Genomic DNA, 21,872 nt, shown 5'->3' with positions numbered 1-21,872 from the left:
CGTTGTAGAAGTGTGTCCAACTCAGGGAAAACAAAGCGGTTTTCTCTGTTTGAGTTCTGGTTGGTATTGTTACTCATCACAGGAAAGCAGGCAAACTAGGCTTGCAATAGATGCGATCTTGAACCCGTTCGAATGCGGCTTTGGACGTTATTCCTCTGCTGATTATGTTGGTGATCGCCTTCTCTTGTTCAACTCTTTCGCTATATTCTGTCCGATGATAAATGATGGTGTTCTTATCACCGTCACATGTTGTTCTGGTTTCACTGTTGTATAACTGTTCAATTCTCCTCCTTATTAAATCTTGTATTAGTTCATCCTGGAACCCATTATTGGTCAGGAGTTGCTGGACTCGCTCGATTTCCAGGTGTCTCCCCCGCCACGTGTAGGCTAATGGGCACTGCCCACGTGCACCGAGACACTGACGGGGCGGGCCTGAATTTGTTTTACCCTAGATCCGAGCCTCAAATTCCCCTAAATCAATAAAGGGGTAAATCTTAATAATAACTCCGCGTCGGGTATTTGAAAATTACAATTTCCTATAGTATTCGGGTTGCTTATTAAGAATTTGCCGTTATTTTTGGACGGTCAACTGTAATTAACCCCCAGGGGCCAGTACTAAACACGGCGAAATAAATTGGATGTCCCAATCCCTAGTGGATGTCGTATTCGCGGTTACGTTCTTTGCAGTCCGTGAGGAGTTATTCTTCAGAATTAACAATAAAGGTAGGGTAACCAGTGTAAAAATACAATATATTGGAGTATGCATTGAAAATTTTATTATTTCTTTTATTCACAGTAGTAAGAAAATAATCTCTAACAAAACAAACATAATAATGCAATTTTTCATAAACAAAGTGACATGTGACTGATATATGTATAAAAGAATCACAAAATAAAGCACAACATTCACTTTTATTAAAGGGATATGCATAGAAAAATAAATAGTTAACACTATCTTTGCAGCAGTATCAAATATAAGCCTACAGTAAATATCACATATGCAGTACCATATGGTTGCAGCATTATTACATATATGCCTACAGTAAATATCACATACACAGTACCATTATTCCCAATGAAATATGTAACATCTGCAATATATTCCAAAATTATTCTTTCCATATAAAAGCCAATATTGTATGTCCTTAGCCCTGTGAAACAGTACTACACAAGGGTTATGAAGTAACTAGTTTCCACCAATAATTACTGACTTCAGCAAAATGTAAAATATTTTGTAAAGTATTTTGTATCAATAATCACTGACTTTAGCAAAAATGCAATATCCATGAAACTGTTAAGTAGCAAAACTTTCATTCTTCAAAAGGAATAGCCTTATAGGTAAAGATAAACATCACTTAAACTACAATTTTGGTCATATCATATATACATGCTGTAAAAAATGATATTGTTATGATACAATAAAGTTTGTTCATACTTACCTGGCAGATATATATATAGCTGTATTTTCTGAAGTCCGACAGAATTTTAAAAACTTCCGACACACGCAGTGGTCGGCCAGGTGGTTAGTACCCATTCCCGCCGCTGGGAGGCGGGTATCAGGAACCATTCCCATTTTCTATTCATAATTTTTATTTCCACTGTCCCCTGAGGGGAGGTGGGTGGGTTGGGAGTACTTGTACATTGATATATATCTGCCAGGTAAGTATGAACAAACTATTGTATCATAACAATATCATTTTTGTTCATGAAACTTACCTGTCAGATATATATGGATAGCTGAATCCCACCTTTGGAGGTGGGAAGGGACAGAATAGAAGATTTTGGGAACAAATGCATGCGGATGATTTACATTTCTTGGTTCCACCTGTTAGCAAAGCTGACTTCGTGATTACGTCACGTCCCCAAGTCTGCTTCTGCTTTACTAGAGTTGCCAGCGAGGCAGAGACCTATAAGCTGGTGCACTCCAGATGATCTGTCAACGGGGGCGTGACCACAATGTGACTAGACCATATTGACCATACCATGAGGGCTAAGAAGTAAAATAAATATATATATATAAATATATATATCACCACCTGACCAACCTAGCCAAAGTTAAGGTGTGTTAACTAAGGCTTAAGAGTTAAGAAGTCGCTGTTGTCGGCGACTCAACTCTAATTAAGAGCTCTTCCTAACCATTTTCTACAGGATAGGATGAGTGGTACTTCTTGCCCCAAGATTGTGTCTGCAGACACGTATGGCCCTAGCGAGCAGCAGATCTCATATGCCATGCTATCTTCACATCTCGCAGGGAGTGTGAAGTGAACACAGAGTTGCTTCGCTAAAAACATTGTATCAGGATGTTGCTGATGCCATGCTCTTGTTTGAAATGCTTCCGAGGCCGCGCCCTCACCCTCGTGAGCATTCAGATAAAAGATTTCAATCTTTGTGCAAACACATGAAGGAGCATTTTTTAAAAGAACTCCTTAACACTAAAGCCAGGGTGTTCATCGATATGGCGGAAGTCTGGTCTTTTTTCGGACACTGCAGATTGCCCGAATGACTTCGACTTTCTTGAGTTTTATGTAGATAAAACTTGAGAGACCTGACAGGGCACAGGACTCTCTCTGGCTCCTGCCCACTAACTTGTGCCATCCTTGCTTCCAAGCTCCTGGCCCAAGGACAAAACGGGTTTCCATTCTTAGGCCACAACGAAAGGTTTAGCGAACACACCGCCTTGTGTTCTCTAAAGCCAAAACTTGTGACGATGGCTTAAAATCTCACTAACCCTCTTTGTCGTATCTAGGGTGGTTAGAAGAAGGCCTTCCTGATCACATGCAAGAAGTTAACAGGTAGGAGAGGTTCGAACGCTTTGACATCAAGAACTTCAGACTACGTCTAAGTTCCATATTGAAAGCTTCGATCTGGACATGCACAGTCAGTCCGTCTGTACTAAAGTCAGGTGACCGACCAGTTGACCAGTCAGACGAATCAAGGACAGCAAGGCTGTACCCTGAAGACCATAAGGCACTATTCTTCGCTGAAGGATGAGTGTCTGGACTGCCTGGGCGATTCAATCTAAGCAAACCTTGGGGGGTGTATCAACGCAACCCAACGTCGTCAGTGAATCAACTCCTGACTCGAGCTTCTGGTGCCAGGAGAAAGGAGCAAGAAGCAAAAAGGCGATTCAGTCCCGAAGGAAGAATGCCTGGACAGGTCCAACCATGGTCTCATGGTTACACGATCATCGGGGTGTATCAAACGCAACCGACTTCGTCAACAAGAAACTCAGGGCTACTATATGTTCGCCTGATCTCCCCACGAGTGTCTGACTCCGAGAAAACAGTGAGACAAAAAGTAGATGGTGAGCGAGTTCGAGATTCCCACAGAACTCAAAGATCGTGAAGGGCTTTGTTGTTTGACAGACGCAAATCTCTGAGCCCAAAAGCCGTCAACAACATATTGCGTATTCTTTAATAGTTGTGACTGCCAGCTTATCCCATTCTTCAGACGGAAATGGAAGACGGTAATCTTATTCCTGTCACATCTCGATAGTCTGAACGTTGTCAGACTCAGAGCGGAGAGGTTATAGGTACCTTTTCGAGTTAGAGTAAACCGACTCTCTCGGAAAAGGTCCTTGGAAAGTGAACTAGGAAGGATGTGACCTCTGTGAATCCAGGATCCTGAAGGCCAACATGGGGCGATCAACGTCATTGTCGCTCCCTGTGACGTCATAAATCCTCTTATTACATTTCCTAAGCGATTGAAAAGGGGAAAAGAGACTAAACATCCATCCCCGTTTAATATCATAGGATGGCGTTTAATGGTAACCGATCCCGGATCGAGAAAAAAGGGAGCAGAGAAGAAGAAGCCTCTTCGTCCTCACCATATCGAAGAGAAGAATGAAAGGGCGTCCCTAAAGTCTCCACAACTCTCAACTTACTTCTAAAGAAAGATTCCACTCGGAAGTCAAAAGTTGCTGCCGTCGATCGAGACGATTCGTACGGACTTTTGCAATCCTGTAACGAACCTCTAGAGGATCGTTACATTCTACGCCTGTTGTTATAATAGGCTCTTTCTCGTAAACTCGAGCAGGGACCGAGAGAAGATACTTCTTAAGATATGAGAGAGCTGTGGAATATCAGAGTTGATGTGGACCACTGGTTCCAAAAACTCGTTTCGAGGACTGGAGGGACGACCGAATTGCATTTACTTCTTCAGATAAGATCCAGACATCTGAAACCCTATCCAGATGTCCGGCACCTTCTTTCTATCATGACGCACTGAGAGATGTTCAGAATCATTCCTAGATCTTGAATAATATTTCAGTTTCCCGGTAAGAAAAAACTGTGGTCTGAATTGCAGTCTATTCGGGGAAACAAACTTCTTCAGGAAGGAAATGGTCCCCAGCAAGCTCATCCATTCCCTCCCCGAGTATGCTTACTTCCCTAATAAGGCTGCGCTTTGCCTAAGCAGGAGAGCATATAAAAGTGCAATGTTGCGGTAGACTCGTAGTTCTATACCGTGCGGTAACGAGCACCGAAAGGATTAAGAGATAACTTTGTTGAACATAGTAAGGCAAAACGAATGCAACGTTTATTCATTCACGTAAGAAATCCCCTCAATCTTAGGCTAAAGTCCGTGATTGTAGGACAGAGATACGGTTAGTCAGTCAATCCCACAGGAGAGAGAGACGTAACCTACCGCGCACGACAGCGCACGATCTGTTACTGGCTCGGTTGGATTTTGGACAGTCAGACACAGCAGCAGCCAGCAGCTTTACTAACGTCGTCTCTTAACTTTGTCTGGGTTGCCAGCTACCCTATTCTACGAAGAAATAGGTCCGTTATTTTTTGAGCAAAAGAGACTCTCAAGCTGGTATATTTAAGCGAAACAGAAAACGCTAAATATATAGATGCGTTTGTGTCGTCAGAAACACTACCATACAACGGTAAAAGATAAATCGGAAACTCCTGGAAGGCTGCAGGGAGTAACGATTAAATGTCCTTAAAATAACAGACAATAGACCTCTCGGTTGCCATCCGAAGAGGTAACTACAGCAAGCGTGTATGACTTGAACCAACCAGTAGTAAAATAACGCAAGGCAAAATATTTTATTATATCACAATAAAGTTTGTTCATACTCACTGGCAGACATATATATAGCTGAATTTGGAAATACAGCTACATACATATCTGACAGCAGTTTCATGAACAAAACTTAGAGGATCGAAGCAGACAGCTCAAGCTTCTTATGTTACTGGACATAAGCGTTCATTGACGTAGTCTACAAGTCTATTTCTTGTACGAGTCTGCGAATGACGAATGAGAGCTCTTCCGAATCTTGTCAATAAGAGCTTATTCGCTTACGCAATATCAAGTTAAAGAGATGTTTGTCAATGAGAACTAACCCATTTACGGGACAAAGATATTTTGTCAATGAGGGGATACCCACTTACTTGACAAAACGATAGTATATTGTCAATGGGGGAAAGTCACTGATTGACAACGTAATCCAGGAAGTCGAGCATTTTATTTTTCCGATTCCCGTCTCAAACGAGGAAGGGGCAAGAATCCTGTTAAGAGACAGGGCTTACGGCAGGTAGAACGACGATGTTCAATTCGGCAGCGTAGTCCCGACTAGAAACTTAACAAAATCCCCAAAATATCATCTGAAAAAACCCTTTTCAGATGGGCTAAAAAGCTTGCAAAATTATCCTGGGAAGAGGAAGAAACTCTCCAACCAGCTTCCTCTCCCGTATCACAACTAATGCCTGCTAAAGCTTAAAATTTATTGGCAGTATGGCAAAGGAAGTCCTGTCTTGCGCTTTCCTGAAGAGCGTCCTTTTGATGAATGCCTTTGCAAGAATCCTACTGAACGTCGCCGAGACGTCGAGCCTTTACATAAACCCGTAACTGCCTTATCGCAAAGTCTTGACTGCGGTAGATGAAAACGAGATCTTCCCTTGAGCTTTCCTTAACTCCATCCACCTTTGCGAAAAGCAATATAATATTGACAGAGACTTCTTGAATTCACGAAACCCGAGGTCTTGCTGGGTTTCGAAGACGAAGTTGTCTGTTCACTTTAAGCTTCCTCCGAAGCACTGCTTACTTCACATTCTTGAGGCTCAAATCTTAAACAAGAGCTTGAAGAGTTCAACAGAAACGTTCAGCCAGGAGACAAACCTGGTGTGCGCCTGGTGCGCGCTCGGCGTCCACTGGCGCGCGCCTGGCGTCCATCTGAGCGTCCCGTTCAAGCCGAGCGTCAAAAGAAGCGTGCAGAAAAGCGTCGCGCTCCTGACAGGCGTCAAAACAAGCGAGAGAAACTGCCTTCTTTTTCATATTTCTCGGTGGAAAGACGTACACGTGATCAGGCGACGTTCGCCTTCTTACTTCTCACTGAAACGCATAACGAGAGAGTGAGGGAACGTGAAGCGTCCTCTTCTATAAAGCTTCTATTTAGAGGGCGCGAGTCCTTCCGAGAGCTCCCAACCCCTGCACGAGGACGACCTCGAGGACGAGAATCAATCCTTCGAGATTCGTGCACGTGCACGATCTTCCGCAGCCTGGGAAGCGTCAAAACAGTCCTACCGAAGGGACGCCAGATCGATGTGGGTTCCCTGTAACCCTCCTTCGGCTTTCGACATGCCCTCTCCCTGGTCCTGGGAGTCCGACAGAGGTCCAGGCCTAGAGGCGTTTATGGGGCGGATCTGACGTTCCCTCCTGACGAGAGAGAGGGAACGTGAAAAGCGTCCTCTTCTCTAAGCTTCTTAGAGGCGCGAGTCCTTCCGAGAGCTCCAACCCTTGCGCAGGGAGGACGCCTCAGAGGACGAGAAGCAATCCTTCAGGATTCGTGCACGTTGCACGAACTTTGGCAGTCTGGGGATTTTCATCAGAAACTGCCGAAGGCACGCCAGATCGGTGGGGGTTCCTCGTAACCCTCCTTCGGCTTTCGACCATGCCCTCTCCCTGTGGTCCTGGGAGTCCGACAGAGGTCTAGACCTAGAGGCGTTATAAGGCCGATCTGACGCAAGTAACCCTCCACTACACAAGGGGCACTGTCACTGCACTTAGCCACTTCACTATTGCTCTCTAAAAGCAAGCACTTTCGATTCTAAGTTACGAATCGAAAGAGTATAAGAGAAAGGGCAATAACCTCTACAGACACTGTTTTAGGGCCCGAAGGCAACATCAGGGTTAGGAGTAACAATAACAGAAGTAGGCACTCTTCACATCAATGAAGGAGAGCGATCACCTCTCGCAGACATATTCATAACCCGTAGGCCATACTATAGGGTTAGGCAAAATAAAAGTCTACAGGAATGTTAGCAGGTTCACTACCCTGACTTTTGTTTACTGATTAATTGCGTACATACGAATCATACTTTTTCCTTACGAATTAGACATGTTTACTGATTAATTGCGTACATACGAATCATACGTCTTCCTTACGGAATAGACAAAGTCTCACACTCCTTACATGACAAATCTCAACAGAGAAGCAAGACCCAAACCCCTCGTGCATACCAAGTGCGGATCTACCGAAGCTTTCGGTAGCCACACCCTATCTTTGCAGAACAACCCCCCTCTGAAACTAGCCTAACTAGATTCTATATCTAATGCAAAAAAAATGAATCAAATTCAAATCAATTTAAGATAGCGTATGCCTAGCCACAAATCCAAGTAAATAAATCAAAAGACAATTAGGATACTTAGGGCAATGAAGTTTCCAAAATCCTAAGACGGAGGTACTGAAAAAACGGTGTTTCAGCACCGGCGACAGAAAAATTATGAATAGAAAATGGGAATGGTTCCTGATACCCGCCTCCCAGCGGCAGGAATGGGTACTAACCACCTGGCCGACCACTGCGTGTGTCGGAAGTTTTTTAAATTCTGTCGGACTTCAGAAAATACAGCTATATATATATCTGACAGGTAAGTTTCATGAACAAATCGTTATTTATTGCTTTGCAAGTGATCTACCTCACATCTTTATCATCTCCTAGTGAACTTTCATCTACATTCCTGTTGCTGTCATTACATGTTGCATTACTTCGTATTGCCCTTAGTGCTGAAATCATTTGGTCATCAATCCTGAGACCATCTGTAGTCATACCTTTATTACTTAGATGGTAAATCATGTGCATTAAACCACAAAGTGTTGTATTTTGCAACCTAGTCCTCTGTGGGGTCTTTGCAAGATTAAATTTACTAAAAAAATCTCTCCACACTAGCATTAGAAAATGGCAAAGATAGCAATACAGAGATAAAAATCCTTAGATTTGGAAAGCAAGGGAGGTTTGCAGCATTTTTTTGTTTAGTACAATATCCCAGTACTGTAAACATGGTACCTGGCCATTCATCTCTTCACTGAGACAATGCGATTTCCACTCTTCATCTGTTTTGTTTCTGTCTGCATATTTATAAAGCTGTGCTATAGCATCAAAAACAGATGCCAGTGATTTAGGCTCGAGGTTAACAGCATTCACTGGATTCAAACACTGATTTATTGAGTGAATAGGCTCACTAAGGGAGAATCTATTTTGAATCTGTTTTACAGATTCAATAAGAAAATTTAAACAATTTTCATAAAATATTTTTATATCATTGGCACTGCTTTTTTGTTTCAAATCTCTCATTGTCTCCATAGCCAACACTCCTAAATATATGTTTTCAGCTGACACAATACTTGCTGAAAATAATGGATACTTTGGATCCAGTGCATGTATATCACACTTTTTAACATATGGAATGCTCATAAAATCTGAGCATATGCTTATTAAATTGCTAATTTCTTTTTTAAGACAATAAAAATTTGGAACATCAGATAAAAATTGTGTTGAAACTATTGAGGCGACTTAAGTTATATGACAAAAATGATATTTTCATGATAAAATAAAGTTTCACATATACTTACCGAACAGTTACATAGCTTATAGCTTCTTACCTGCGGCAGTCGAAATTCAAAATGTTGGCGCCAGCGGCGTTGCTATCTTAAGTATAGGTGATACAAGACCCGCCCACATCCGGGAACCCTGGGTACTGCTAGCCTTCTACCGTCAATTTTCGTTTAGCCGCCACGTCCATCTGTGGAGAGGTGGGTGGGCTTTGATTATGTAACTGTTCGGTAAGTATATGTGAAACTTTATTTTATCATGAAAATATCATTTTCACATAAGTGACTTACCGAACAGTTACATAGCTGAATCCAAACTACCCGGAAGGAGGGTAGATGGACTACATAAAAAAGACAGTAAGACCACATTAAAACATGAAATTGCAGTACCCTACCTTGTGAGAGAGCAGCTGCAGGAGAATACTGCCTCTGGTTGGCGCTCTCATCACTCGTAGGAGACGTGGCAGTGTAGGCCAGGGTCGTCCCTACTTAGTGGGATTTTGTAACCATGGACAAGACCGTTGGTTGACAAAATATTAAAAAAACAGATAATGCCCTTGCCCTGGGCTTCAGAAACCAGATAAAAAACAACAGACCATCACCTATACCAAAAATAATGACATACTCAAAAGTATAAATAAGATCTGGAGGTTCTCCAAGTACTATGAGCCTCCAGTCTGCCCACGACCTCAACAACCTTTAACAAGGTGAGGAGACAGTAGAGGATAGAAAGTTCCCTATGTCTTTTCCCAACACCATGCCCGCTACCGACAAAGGACCCAATTTACAACAACTATCATAGGTAGCCTCTACTTCTTCAGGTAAAATGAGGCGAACACAGTCTCGATCTCCAAAACGTAGAATTGAAGATCGAGGAAAGCGACATATTGTGCTTGAAGGGCTTAAGGATGTCGCCACTGCACGTATTTCATGTGCTTTCACCTTAAGCACATTTAGAGTCTGATCTTGGACTTGAGAGTGTGACTCCAGTATCAGACTTCTCAAAAGAACGAAATAGCGTTCTTGGAGAGGGGTTTTGCAGAATTCTTAACCGAACACCAAAGTCGGTCGGAATTACCTCTAACGGATTGTGTCCTTGACAGGTAACATTTCAGAGCTCTGACAGGACATAGTAAATATTCTTCGTCCATTGGACCCTATATTAGATATCCCTTAAGTACAAAGATTTAGGCCATGGGTTAGAGGGAGATCGTTCTTTGCTAAAATTCGTTAACAAAAGAACAAACCGCATTACGATTTTTGACCCCTCTTCTTTGTGGATGGCTTGTAACTCACTCACTCTTCCTGCTGTAGCCAAAGCGAAGAGAAAAAGTGCCTTCCTCGTTACATCTCTCAAAGACGCTTCACGAAGTGGCTCGAATCGTGAAGACATCAGAAAAGTTAAAACTACGTCCAAATTCCAGTCCACACTATCCTTCTTGGATACTTTTACTGTATTAAAAGATTTAATTAAATCTCCAATATCCTGGTTAGAGGAGATGTCAAGCCCTCTATGCTTAAAACACTGAGGACAGCATAGCTCTGTACCCTTTAATTGTCGATACCGACAAGTTCTTAACTTCTTTAAGGTACAGCAAAAATCAGCTATTTCTGTCACAGAGGTTTTAGAAGACGAGAAATTATGTCTTCTGCACCACGTCCTAAAGACTCCCCACTTCGATTGGTAAAGCTTGGCAGAGAGCTTCTTTCGACAGTTAGCAATAGCCTCTGCCGCTCTACGAGAAAACCCCTTAGCTCTGACGAGTTTCCGGACAGTCTGAACCCTGTCAGTGACAGAGCGGACAAATTCTGATGATACCTGTTGAAGTGGGGCTGTTTGAGTAGCCGAGGATACTGAGGAAGAAGTCTGGGATGGTCTATAACCAACTTGAGAAGGTCTTGGAACCACTCTTTCCTGGCCAGAATGGTGCTACCAGCGTCATCGACACATTTTGATGTGAGAGGAACTTGTTCAACACCTCTCTGATCATTCCAAATGGGGGAAAGGCGTAAACGTCTAGACCCGTCCAATCCTGAAAGCATTGCGTCGGTCTTCCAAGCAAGAGGATCTGGAACTGGGGAACAAAAAGATCGGAAGTCGATTGTTCCTCGACGTGGCAAACAGATCCACTGAAGGTCTTCCCCAAAGTTTCCACAGTTCCTGACAAATTTTGTCTTGCAATGTCCACTCCGTGGGAAGAACTTGGTTTACTCGACTGAGTTCGTCCGCCAGTACATTTAAACTTCCCCTGTACAAACCTCGGAACGAGGGAAATATCCCGATCTTGATACCAGAGAAAGGAGATCTTCTGCGACTTTGTTGAGGGAGAATGAATGGGTTCCTCCCTGATTCCTGATATAAGATAGAGCGGTGGTGTTGTCGGAGTATACTGCCACTCTCTTTCCCACGACCAAAGGAGCGAATGCTTGCAGACCGAACCAAATTGCCTTCAACTCCTTCATGTTGATGTGATTCAACCTCTCTTTCTCTGACCATAATCCTGAGATCTTTTTGGTCCCTAGGAGAGCTCCCCAACCTCTGTCCGATGCGTCGGAGTATAATTCTACGTCTGGGTTCCTTAATGTCAGGGAGAGACCCTCTTGCAATCTTTCCCTCGACATCCACCATCTCAAGTCGTTCTTGATCTCTTCCGACACTGGGAACGAATACGTGTCTGGTTTGAGACTTCCGCACCAACTAGCTTTGAGATAAAACTGAAGAGATCTCATGTGAAGACGACCCAACTTTACAAACGTCTCTACTGATGATAACGTCCCTAGGAGACTCATCCATTCCAAGGCGGAGGAGGACTGACGGTTCAGGAATTGGCTCACTTTTTTGAGGCAAGATTCTATTCTTTTCGGGGACAGAAAAACCCGAAAAGTCTGAGAGTCCAGAATCATCCCCAAATAGGGGATCTTCTGGGACGGCACTAATTAAGACTTCTCCAGGTTGATGAGAATTCCCAATTGACTCGCTAATGACAGTGTCTTCCGTAAATCCTTCACGCACTGTATCCTCGAACCCGATCTGAGAATCAGTCGTCAGGTAAAATGCTGCATTTATGCCCAACATATGCAGCCATTTCCCCAATGGAGCAAGAACACAAGTAAATACTTGAGGGGCCGTCGAAAGGCCGAAACAAAGGGCTCTGAATTGATACGTCCTCCCTTTGAACACAAATCTCAGGAACTTCTTTGAACTCTGGTGAATCGGGACATGAAAGTAGGCGTCCTTCATGTCCAGGGACACCATCCAATCGCCTGGGCAAAGTGCCGACATCACAGAATGATTTGTTTCCATATTGAACTTTGTCTTCAGCACAAAAAGGTTCAATGCGCTTACATCTAGCACTGGCCTCCAACCTCCCGAGGCTTTGGGAACTACAAAGAGTCTGTTGTAGAATCCCTGAGAACTGTCGAGGACTTCCTCTATTGCTCCCTTCTTGATGAGTGCATTGACCTCTGCTGCTAAAGCCAAAGCTCTCTCTGATCCTGGAGAATATGCTGTTAAGCTGATTGGTGTATCGGAGAGAGGAGGATCTAGAACAAAAGGAATCGCGTATCCCTCTCAAAGAACTTGAATTACCCATTGCTCTGCACCTCTTCGACTCCATTCTTCCCAAAAAAGATGGAGTCTTGCCCTACATTGCACATGAAAAGGAACGGCTTCTCACTTGTACCGAAGGTTTGGGGGAGGTTTCTTTGAGGACTTGTACTGTGGACGCAATTTAGTCCTGGGTCGTTGCCACTTAGGTTTATTCCCTCGAAAGGGATGCTTCTGAAGAGGAGAAGACTTAGCTCCTGTCGGAGTAGGCTCTTTCGGACGTCTAGAAGACTGAAGAAGGAGATCATTAGTAGATTTCTTTTCTAAATCCGATAGAATTTGTTGAATGGTTTCTTCAGGGAAAAGATGAGATTTACAGAGAGGGACAAACATGAGAGCCGACTTCTGGTTATTAGTGACTCCTTTAGACACGAAAGAACACCACCTTTCTCTCTTCTTCATCACTCCCATTGTGAAAAGGGCTGCTAATTCTCCTGAACCATCTCTAACAGCCTTATCCGCACAGGACAGAACTCCTAACCAGTCTGTGGCAAAATCTTCTTCTAAAGACTGACAGTCTTCAATCTTGCGAGCTAAAGAGGCAATAGTCCAGTCCAAAAAACTAAAATACCTCAAATACTTTAAAAATATTCTTCACCAAATGGTCAAGCTCTGAAGAAGAAAAACAAAATTTTAGCTGATGAAAAAAGCTGCTCTGGTTGTGAGTCCACTAAACCGGAGAAGTCTCCCTGGGAGGAGGCAGACACTCCCAAAGAAGGAACTTCTCCAGTTGCGTAGAAGCGAGACGCTTTACTCTGAAGCTTAGAAGGTGGGAAAGCAAACGAAGCCTTACCTGTTTTCCCTCTTCTTAGAAAGCCACTCTGTTGACTCCTTAAGGGCCTGCTTCGAGGACTGAGAAAGAACCAGTTTAGGTAGACACGAATACGCTGTCTTCCTATCTTTAACGAACATTGAAGGCGGTGAAGATGGAGAAGCAGGTTCAAAGTAATCTGGATAAGTGGACTGGAAAAATTAAGACTCGAATAAGCCGACAAATCCTTGTCATTCTTGAATCCAAAGGTAAAGAATCGGCTAACTACCTATGTAGAAGTCGATGGTCTTTCAGTCGAAGAACGATTCTTTCTAACAGGTGAAGTCTCCGCACAACGAGTCAACACAGGCGAACAACCAGTCGAATTCTATCGACTCACGGCGAGGGGAGTCGAACAAAGACGAGCGAATACGCTTCTCTGACAGTAATACGGAGTCGAACGAGGAGACCGAGCCGAAACTGCGACTGAGACTCGCTTGGGAGAGTCGAGCGATCGTGAATTATCACGAAGTTTAGTCCGAGAGCCATTGCTTTCAGCCGAAAAATGCGACTGCGGAGGAGATTCACTAAATATCACATCCGGAGCAAAACTACACGAAGGTTGAGGACTCCAATGCCTCCAAATCCCTTCGCCTTTTGCGCACTGGCGATTGCACTTCCGAATCAGAAGACAGACGAGAATCACAAACACTAATACCTTTCCACATCTTTTTAGACGACACCCGCTAGTCGACGGAGTCGACGGCTGACCGTGGGCAAACTCCCCCAGACTCCTTCCGACCTCCGGTATGTCTTCTCCTGGTTGCGGGGGAGCGGGACAGTGACCTTCGTCTGGGAGTCGAGGGGGAAACGGACAACCGCCTCCTCAGGCGCAACATTACACTTTGCACTGCACTAGATTTCACTGTACTATCTACGAAAGCTTTAAAAGACATTCCAAACTTCATAACTGATTCAGCTAACACTTCGAACTTTTTATCCATCTTAGACTCAAGCAAGGCAATGGTGTTGGGTTCGGAAACATGGGCAACTTGAACAGGGGTAATCAAAGGAGAAGTAGGAGGACTATTAATTGGAGACATATTCTCTAATAAAGGAGAGGCAAGAGAAGACTTATTTGTCTCCGAAGGAACAGGAGTAGTTTCTAACCTATTCTTACTACTAGCCCTAAGAGCTGCCTTCCTCTTCCTAACTTTCTCCATTTTTCTCAGCATGCGATCTAACCGCCTTCCATCCCGTTCATCCAATTCTTTACATTCATCACATGTCACATCCATACCATTACAATTTTGTTCCTCTGCATTTAGTGCACTTAGAGTGCGGATCGTGACATAACATCTAATCTTGTTTTGCAGCCAGCGCTGCAAAACCTTACAGCAGATGAACTAGAATCTGACATAATTAGCAATAATGACGAAAACTGAATAGAGATAGCTAACTGGCAAGAAAAAACCAAAAACTTGTACATCACCAAACAAAAACCAAAATCCAAAATGGTGACGCAGGAGACTGCAGCGAAAATGATATTGTTATAATACAATAAAGTTTCATACATACTTACCTGGCAGATATATACATAGCTAAGACTCCGTCGTCCCCGACAGAAATTCAAATTTCGCGCCACTCGCTACAGGTAGTCAGGTGATCTACCGGCCTGCCCTGGGTGGCAGGACTAGGAACCATTCCCGTTTTCTACTCATATATTTTCTCTTCCACCTGTCTCCTTGCGGGGAGGCTGGGTGGGCCCTAAATCGTATATATCTGCAGGTAAGTATGTATGAAACTTTATTGTATTATAACAATATCATTTCATACAATCAACTTACCTGTCAATATATACATAGCTGATTGGCACCCTTCGGTGGAGGGTAAGAGACAGCTACTACTAGAATAGACAGGTAAACAACATCTGTTGTAGGTATAAAATAAAAACCTTGGTTCCTACCTGATAGGTGGTAGCTTCGTGGGTGTTTTCCCCAGTAGTCTGCATCCCTCAAGAAACTTTAGCGAGATATGTGATCTATGGGCCAAAGAATTCTTGTGGTCTGCCGAAGGGGTCTTATCCACTTACTCGGCAGAGCCTGAAAGGACTTTGTCAATGGGTGCTGATCCACTTACATGACAACACACCTTATTAAGGAGCATACAACCAATCCCGACCACCTGATCCTAACCACCATGTTAGTATTAAAAATTGCTCAGAGTTATCCCCAACTCTTCGCAACAACCGTAACTCAAACCACAATGCACAAGCACAATAATAATTTCAAAAAAAAATTTTTTTCTAATATAAGATATCACAAGAGTTCCTTACTAAACTGAAGTGACTGGCCGCTTGTGCAGCAACTGCACTTGTTCAGCAGAAAGTCTAGAACATATCTATTAGACTTAAGTAGTAAAAAAAACAAAATTTTAAGGATTGTTGTAAGCTCCTGTACCCAGGATTGTGCCCGCAGACACAAAAGGACCTCTCAATGAAAAAACATTTTTCTTGTAGGTGGTGGTCACAACGCACGTCCTTCAAATAGTGAGCCGCAAACACAGAATTACATCTCCAATATGTCGCTTCCAAGATATTCTTCAGCGACATATTTCTCTGAAAAGAGAGAGACGTCACCACTGCTCTCACTTCATGAGCTCTTACTCTCAGAAGTTTAAAGAATCGTCCGTGCAAGCCTTATGAGCGTCCATAATTACGTTCCTGACAAAAAAGGCTAATGCATTCTTAGACATAGGTCTGATGATACCTTCACTGAGCACCACAGGCCTTGTCTAGAACCTCCCAACTGTTCCTTTTTCTTTAAGTAAAACTTTAATGCCCTTACCGGGGCGGGAAAGAGACCTCTCTGGTTCCCTGCCGACGAGACCCGATAATCCTTTTATTTCGAAGTTCTCGGCCAGGGGTTCGAAGGATTTTCATTCTTCGCCAAGAATAATTCCTTGAAGGAACAGATGGCTGAATCTACATTGAACCCGACTTGTCACTAAGGGCGTGCAGTTCGCTAACCCTTTTTGCCGTCGCCAGTGACACAAGGAATAAACATTTTCTTGTTATATCACGAAACGAGGCCAAATGTAGGGGTTCAAATCTCTCTGAAGCCAAGAACTTCAGTACTACGTCTAGATTCCAGTTAGGGGGAGAAGTCATTCTAGACTTCTTGGTCTCAAACGACCTAATCAGATCATGCAGATCCTTATTGTTTCCCAAATCTAGGCCTCTATTCCTAAAGACGGCCGATAGCATACTTCTATAGCCCTTTATCGTGGCTACGGAGAGCTGCGACTCTTCCCTCAGAAATAACAGAAAATCAGCTATTTCTGCTACAGAGGTACTGGAGGAGGACAACTTCTTTGACTTACACCACCTTCTAAAAACTTCCCACTTGGATTGATAAACCCGGATAGTGGAAGTTCTCCGGGCTCTAGCGATCGAGCTTGCTGCTTTACTAGAAAAGCCTCTCGCTCTGACAAGTCTTTCGATAGTCGAAAGGCAGTCAGAGCGAGAGCGGGGAGGTTTTGATGAAACCTCTCGAAGTGTGGTTGTCTGAGAAGATCCCTCCTTTGTGGAAGGGATCTGGGGAAGTCTACTATCCACTCCAGTACCTCTGGAAACCATTCTTGAGCTGGCCAAAAGGGGGCTATCAGGTCATTCTTGTCCCCTTTGAAGTCACAAACTTCCTGAGTACTTGACCCAGAATCTTGAATGGGGGAAATGCGTAAACGTCTACCTGAGACCAATCTAGTAGGAAGGCGTCTACTGCTAGAGCTCTGGGATCTTCTACCACTGAACAGAAGACTTCCAGTCTCCTCGAGAGGAACGTGGCAAAGAGGTCGACATGAGGAGTTCCCCAAAGAGACCAGAGCTTGAGGCAAACTTCTGAGTGGAGGTCCGGCTCGGCCTATGAAGGACCTGGTTCCTCCTGCTCAGCCTGTCCGCTCGTACGTTCCTTACTCCCTGAACGAACCTCGTCAAGAGAGAGATGTTCCTCTGGGATGTCCACAACAGAAGTTCTCTCGTGAGTTCGTAAAGGTGGGCATACGAGTGAGTACCTCCTTGCTTCCGAATGTATGCCAGAGCGGTTGTATTGTCCGCATTCACTTGAACTATTTTGTTGCAAACTAACGGTTCGAAGCTCTTTAGAGCTAGGTGTACAGCTAGCAGTTCTTTGCAGTTTATGTGCCAGGACACTTGAAGAGCATTCCAAGTGCCTGACACTTCTCTCTTTCCCAAAGTTGCTCCCCAACCTTTCCGACGCGTCGGAAAACAATACAAGGTTTGGGCTCTGTATTTCCAGGGAAGTACCTTTGTTTCCCTCAGTGGGAGTAACCACCATTCTAGATGTCGTTTTATCAGATCTGGAATGGGAAAAAAGTCCGAGAGGAGTCCTGTCTTCATGTTCCACGAACTTCTGAGGAAGAACTGAATAGGACGGAGGATGAAGTCTTTCCCTAGGTGAAGAGAACTGTTCGAAGCGAGGAAAGGGTCCCTAACAGGCTCAAACCATTCCCTCGCCAAAGTCCGTTCCTTTCCTTAGGAAGAGAGAGACTTTTTCTAAACCTCTCGCTAGTCTCTCTTGAGAAGGAAATACTCGAAAACCCCGAGAATCCATCCGAATCCCCAGATAGACCAAGTTCTGGCTGGGGATCAGTTGGGACTTCTCGAGGTTCACGAGTAATCCTAAAGTCTTTATAAGGTTTAGTGTCACATTCAGGTCCTCCAAACACTGTTCCTCTGACTTTGCTCTGATAAGCCAGTTGTCTAGATAAGAGATATACTGATTCCTTTCAGATGAAGCCATCTCGCCACATTTTTCAAAGGTTCGTGAAAACCTGAGGCGCCGTCGACAGGCCGAAGCACAAGGCTCTGAATTGGAAGATCCTTCCCCCCGTCATGAAACGGAGGTACTTCTTCGACGAAGGATGGATCGGGACGTGAAAATATGCGTCCTGGAGATCCAGAGACACCATCCAATCCCCTTGGCGAAGAGCCGCCAGGACTGAAGCAGAGGTTTCCATGGAGAACTTCTGTTTTGAACAAACTTGTTCAGAGCGCTGACATCCAGAACTGGTCTCCATCCCCCCGAGGCTTTCGCAACCAAGAAAGACGATTGTAAAACCCCGGGGAGCTTTGATCCAGCACAAGTTCTATAGCTCTCTTGTCCACATCTGATCCACCATTTGTTGAAGAGTATCTTTCAACACAGGGTCCTTGTAATTGGCGGACAATTCCCTCGGAGTTGACGTCAGGAGGATTGTCCAGGAAAGGAATGAGATATCCCTTCTGAAGAACCGACATCGACCAAGGATCTGTGTCGATGCGAGTCCAGGCTTCCGCAAATCCCCGGAGCCTGGCACCTACTGGTGTTTGGAGGAGCGCCACTTCACTTTCCCCCTTTTGAAAGGGGCGGAACGAGGCTCGACCTCTCTTGCTCGGGCCGTTGTTCCCTTTTTAGGCGGTAACTCTAGTTGGAGGCCACCTCGAAAGGGCCGAACAGGAGTAGACGCCACTTTCTTTTCTCCCACCATAAACTGGTCTCGTTCTTCCTGGACGATTGCAGGAGAAGATCTTGAGTCGCTTTCTCCGTCAGCGATCGGGAAATATCCTTCACCAACTGTGACGGGAACAGAAAATCAGGACCTAGGGGCGAATAACAAAGCTGCTCTTTGTGAGTGTGATACTGCTTTCGTCAAGAAAGCGCTAAACACAGATCTCTTCTTCAAGAGACCTGCTCCAAACAAGGAAGAAACTTCCCCTGAGCCGTCTTGCACCGCCTTGTCAATACATGACAGAATTGCTAGGAGTACATCCGGTTCTAGCCCTTCAGGGCATGAGCCTTCTTGGGACATCACCCCAGGACCAATCTAGGAAGTTAAAGACTTCTAGAATGTGAAAAAGTCCCTTGAGGAGATGATCCAACTCTGAAAGGCCCCAAGTAATCTTAGCCGTGTGAAGGCTATGTCTCCTGGATGCGTCTACCAGACTGGAAAAGTCAGCTTCAGCTGAAGCAGGGTGAGAGTGAGACCATATTCTCCCCAGTCTGGTACCAAATCCCTCTCTTGCCGGTCAGTCTAGTGGAGGCATGCAACAAAGACGGTCCTTACTAGCTCCTTCTTAGTAAGCATCCAGTTATCCAGCGATTGCAGAGCTCTCTTCATAGAAATCGTCGGTCTCATCTTCACGAAAGCCGACGATTTCGGAGTCTTCGAGCATGAAAACAGTGAACGAGGCGAAGGAGGAGCGGCAGGGATCAATGCGTCTCCGTATTCCTGGAGAAGGAGAGCTGTCAAGACTTTGTAGTTCGACAGTCCTTCCTTACTGTGAGACTCGTCCTCCGATTCCTCTTCCATAATCGGATCAGTAGGAGAGGCCACTTCTCGTTCCGGGTCTTCTTGTCCAACAATTCTCTCTACTGGGGACAAACTCCTAATAGGAGAGGGGCTAAGAGAGTGTAAAGAGCTCCTATGCTTGACTGGCTCTTCGTACTTGGCTGGCGCCTCGCGCCTGGCTGGCGCCTCGCGCTTGGCTGGCGTCTCGCGCCTGGCTGACTCCTCGTGCTTGGCTGGCGCCTCGCGCCTGGCAAGATCCTCGCGCTTGGCTGGCGTCTCGCGCCTGACTGACTCTTCGCGCTTGGCTGGCGCCTCGCGCCTCTCAAAAGTCTCGCGCCTGACTGACACCTCGTGCCTTGTTGAAGTCTCGCGTCTTCCTGAAGTCCCATCCTTGCGTGACAGATGTTTTTCTTGAGCCTCACGCTTGGATGAATGCTCACGCCTGTTTGTTACTACGCCGCGCTCGGCTGAAGCTACTGATCTGGCAGAACGTATCCCATCTGGGAGAATCTCTCGTCTGTAATGGCGTTTCTCGCTTGTCTGACTCTCTCTTAGAGGACGCTTCTCGTCTGTAGGACGCCTCGCGCTTGGCTGTTGCTACGCGCTTGTCTGGCGAATCCAGATCTTCCCACGAGTCTCTATCTGAGATCTCAAAAGACTCACGTCTCACAGGAGCCTCACTCCTGGTGGGAGAAGGAAGACGAGTCTTCTTGACCGGCAGTCTGACGTCTTTCTTACGAGGAGGATCCTTCGAAAGGACTCCTACTAGGGCGGAAAGCTGTTCCTGTACCGCCAAAATGATCCTTTTGGACGCTTCTCCTGCGTCTTCTTGAACGGGAGAGGTAGACCTCGAAGGCGTGTTGCCCCCATCATGGGACGGCGAAACCCTCTCGCCTTCTTGAATAGAAGGAGGTTCTTCTTCCGAAAAGCGTTCTGGGCTTGAATCCAAACCAGGATCTCTCCAGTGCCTTTTCAGGGGCCTGGACAAGTCCGAATCCTTCCACCCTCGTTTAGGAGAGGGAGAAGCGGACGAAGAGAAGCACTCTCTGAGGACGCTTTTTTTCGATAGCGGTCCTGAGCAGGCGTCTATACACAGCACCTGCTGAAGGGACGCCTGACCGGGGGGAATTCTCCACAACCTCCGTACGGCTTTCGACTTCTCCTCTGGGCTTGGGAGCTTGGAAGAGGTCTAGGCCTGGGAGCGTCGCAGAGACGGTCAGACGCCCCCTCCACAACACTGGGGACACTCACTTCACTAAAATCACTTTCACAATCCTTACCTTTTATGGTAGCCATTTCGGATCTCATCCTGTGAAGCGTAGCCTTCAGTTCAGCAATTCCGAAGCTGAATCGAATGTCGGCCAGTGAGGGTCCTGATACAGAATCATAATTAAGAGAAGAGTTAGAATTATCCAAAGGCTCAATAGGCCTTGTACAACTACCCGCCATCTTAGATGCAGCCCTTCTGACTCTATCCCTTTCTAACTTCTTCAAGTAAGAAGTTAGAGTCTTCCATTCCTCAACATTCAACCTTTCACACTCATGACAGGTGTTAGAAATAGAACAATCAAAACCCCTACATTTGCGACATACAGTGTGAGGATCAACCGAAGCTTTCGGTATCCTCACCTTGCAGCCTACATTCACACACATTCTCACACAAACACTTGAATCAGACATTCTGAAGAAAAAAAATCAAAACCCCGCAAGTTTCCAAATCCAGTCCACAGTAGGGCGAATGCCAAAACCAAAACAACGATCCAGGTACGTCACCAAAAGTCCACAAAAGATGATCAATTGCTTAGAAAAGCGAATTCCAGTCAAGAGGTGGCAGCAACGATGTTGATACCACCGGCGACAGAAAATATATGAGTAGAAAACGGGAATGGTTCCTAGTCCTGCCACCCAGGGCAGGCCGGTAGATCACCTGACCTACCTGTAGCGAGTGGCGCGAAATTTGAATTTCTGTCGGGGACGACGGAGTCTTAGCTATGTATATATCTGACAGGTAAGTTGATTGTATGAAAATCTCACAGGTGTTACCCCGTGAGCGGCAGAAATGAAAATTGACGGTAGAAGGCTAGCAGTACCCAGGGTTCCCGGATGTGGGCGGGTCTTGTATCACCTATACTTAAGATAGCAAAGCCGCTGGCGCCAACAATTTGAATTTCGACTGCCGCAGGTAAGAAGCTATAAGCTATGTAACTGTTCGGTAAGTCACTTATGTGAAATTTCTAAATAGGCAAGGGTAAACTTGTTATTGAGAGATTGCAGAATGGCATCATTACTGTCCGTTGGATCTGTAAAGGCAACATCAGTGAAATATAATT

Source organism: Macrobrachium nipponense, chromosome 1 (genome assembly GCF_015104395.2).
Source record: "Macrobrachium nipponense isolate FS-2020 chromosome 1, ASM1510439v2, whole genome shotgun sequence".
Lineage (NCBI taxonomy): Eukaryota > Metazoa > Arthropoda > Malacostraca > Decapoda > Palaemonidae > Macrobrachium > Macrobrachium nipponense.
Note: the sequence above shows the minus strand (reverse complement) of the source record.